The following is a 3,303-nucleotide window of genomic DNA, read 5'->3' as shown; positions in this document are numbered from 1 at the left end:
ATTTAATCATCAACCAATAATATCACTTATATAGCATTAGATCTAGAAAATAAGTGTACAAAGTGGGTTTGTATATTATGTTTTAAATTGATTTGGTGTCTCACGTGCATTACATGGTCTGCCATAAATCAAAAAAATAAAAAATAAAAAAATTTGTCATATTCATGTTGTTCTTCACTCAACAATATAACTCTCTCAATCATAAAAATGTCAATATTTTTTTGAAAGAACTTTTTTTGGGCCTGATTCATATCACCATTCCTCAATTATTGGCAACACGACAATAGGGCTCCCAACTGTGTGCCCTCTATTGTCTTCAATCCATATTAGTGAACCGAAGGGCACCATTCCATTCTTATTGCGCATATAATGTATGGTCAGAGAGTAACTCTGCTTCTCATATGTCTTTCTAAACGCTAATGTCTCTGGTGAGACTGTGACCACAGAACCCATTTAGCCGTGTAAGTCATCGCACCGGCTCCAACATTTGTGACAATCCTCTAAAATGTCTGAATTGTCATCTCCGTCATGTTCGTGTTCAAAACAATGAACGATGGATAATTGAGATCTGAAGACGGGTTCAAGCAACTATAACGACTTGAACTTGTTATGGTCAAGATTTGGTTCCTAGTGAAATTCATGGAGCAGAGGAGATTTACATAGTCTTGTGGAGTAGCATCATATAAAAGACCAAGATCATTTGCTTTGTTTGGATCAACTTGACCAGACCCCATAGCTAATGGCATAGCTATTTCAAAACCCATACCGTTAATTTCTTTGATTTGATTGAGAGTGTTATAGGTTGAGCTTCTTGTGGTCATCACAGTAGATTGAATAACAGTCAGACTCCTTTCAGGGTGTGCTCTTTTTAGCAGTGTAGCAATGCCAAAAGCATGAGGGCAAGGCATGGATTATTGGCTCCAGCCCACATGGAGGAGTAGTTGGAGGTTGGCTCCAAGTTAAGAAGTAGGAGGGGAGATGGCAGGTGGCAACCCCCTCTATTACTCCTCTTCCTTGACTTTGTTCCCTCTCATTTGTGTATAAATTGAGGTAATGAGGAATGGATGAAACACAACATAGACAAAGCAAGATAGAATTAGAGAGACTGTGCGTAAATCTATAGAAAGTGAGTGTGAGTTTTGTAATCTCCCTCCAGGAAATTCTATAATGAAATCCCTCCGTGGACGTAAGCAATTGCTGAACTACGTAAATATCTTGTGTCTTTTTTGTGTGTGATTGATTTCTGAGTGTTCTTAATTCTAACAAATGCAATCAGAGCCTCGTTGGTCAATTTTTGAAAAAGCAAGGTGTGTTTTTCAGAATTGCCTAGAAATTAAGTTGCTCAAAATTCACTTTTGAGCATACCAGGAGGAAGTTCTCGATGAGAGAAGTCCTGAACTGTAAAGCAGAGCCCCTGACGAGCCTCAAAGTGCCTTCATGCGCCACCTGAAGAAGGCGTGTGAGTCCCAGTCTCACCCACGCGCCACATGCGCCGTTGAGAGTACCAGTGCATCACACCAGTCTCAGGCATACGCTTAACGCGCGGCTGAAGAAGGAAGGCGAGTGAACTACACGTGACACCAATGTCATTGCCATGTGTCCGTGCCACGTCAGACGCACCTGTCAGCCACATCACTAACACGTCCTCAACAGGTCAGCATCGTGTCAGGCCACGTGGTTGCTACGTCATCGACATGCCATCGCCACGTATCATTGCCACGTGGTTGCCACGTCATCTACAAGTCAGCGCCACGTGTCAGTGCCATGTGTCTGCTAAGTCAACACTGGTTGACCGATCTGCCCATCGGGTTGACCTGACCCAACCCAGACACGGAGGAGTTATCTAGTGCTACGCGGCTACAGTACATCTACAGATCTAAACTGTTGAACATATTTTGGCTAGATCTGAGCCATTTAAAGTCTAATTTTGGCGAACCAATCGTGGTTTCCAACTATATGGAGTATTTTGGAGTGATCCGTACGGTGAGATTTTTGAATAAGAGGTTTTGTAAAAAGTAAGAAGACAATGGAGGAATTCATATCAACTTCAGGATCCATGATCAAGTTGAATCCTTCCAATTATGCAATTTGGAAGCTGCGGATGGAAGATATCCTATATTATAAAGACTTGTTTGACCTTATTGCTCTAAAAAGGTTTAAACCGAAAGAGTTGAAGGATGAAGATTAGATAAAGATGACCTGGAAAACTGTCGGTTGTATCAGACAATGGATAGACCACAGTGTGTTCCACCATGTCACCCAGGAGACAGATGCGTATGTCCTTTGGACAATGTTAGAAGGAATGTACCAGTCAAAGATTGCCCGAAACAAAGCCTTGGCGATGAGAAGGCTTGTATATCTGAAGTTGAAGAATGGTGTGTTTGTTGCCGAGCATACCAGTGAATTCAAGAATCTGGTGAATCAACTTGCAATCTTCAAGATGCCATTGGATGATGAAATGCAAGCCGTTCTACTGCTCAGTTCTTTACCAGACAACTGGGAGACGTTAGTGGTTTCTCTCAGTAACTCTGCACCAGAGGAGAAACTGACCATAAGCATGGTCACAGAAGCCCTACACAATGAAGAGACAACTGTCCAAGCCGGAAAGATAAGGCCAAAGCAGTAAGTCAAAAGGAGATGAGAACACGACAACCATAACAACTGATGAAATACTTCTTGTAGTTGGTGAAGAGGAGGATTGCATTCACGTGGCTGGCCACAGTTGTACAGAGTGGGTGATAGACACATCTGCATCCTATCATGCCACTTCCCACAAAGAACTCTTCAGGTCGTACAACGTTGGAGATTTTTGGTACTGTTTGAATGGGAAATTCTAGCTATTCGAAAATAGTGGGCATTGGAGACATTAGTTTGAATACTAATGTCGGACACAAGCTGGTTCTCAATGTGAGGCATGTTCTAGATTTGCGCCTTAATCTTATCTTCAGAAGTGCCCTGGACCGATAGGGCTATACAAGTACATTAAAAAATGGTCGTTGGAAGCTGACAGGAGGAGATTTGACAATCGTTAGAGGAGAGATGTTTTCAACACTATACAAGACTCAAACGAAGATCTGTCTGGGAAGTCTTAATGCAGTAGAAGACAAGGAGTCACCAGACTTATGTCACAGAAGACTGGCTCACATGAATGAGAAAGGATTGCATCTGTTGGCAATGCAATCCGAGATACATTTATCTAAAGGGAGTGCTCTGAAGCTGTGTGATCATTGCCTTTGTGGCAAGCAGCATTGAGTATCATTCAGTTCAACGAGTAAGAGGAAAACAGAAGTGCTTAGTATAGTA

General features: G+C 42.1%; 1 pseudogene; it reads right to left on the bottom strand.

Moving 5' to 3' along the window:
* Positions 1-252: 252 nt before the first annotated feature.
* LOC114287671 (subtilisin-like protease SBT3 pseudogene) lies at positions 253-1,019 on the bottom strand (annotated as a pseudogene).
* Between the last annotated feature and the right edge of the window lie 2,284 nt (positions 1,020-3,303).

This window comes from Camellia sinensis, chromosome 3 (assembly GCF_055761805.1).
Source record: "Camellia sinensis isolate YWXY chromosome 3, ASM5576180v1, whole genome shotgun sequence".
NCBI lineage: Eukaryota > Viridiplantae > Streptophyta > Magnoliopsida > Ericales > Theaceae > Camellia > Camellia sinensis.
Note: the sequence above shows the minus strand (reverse complement) of the source record. Positions and strands in the feature narration are given on the sequence as shown.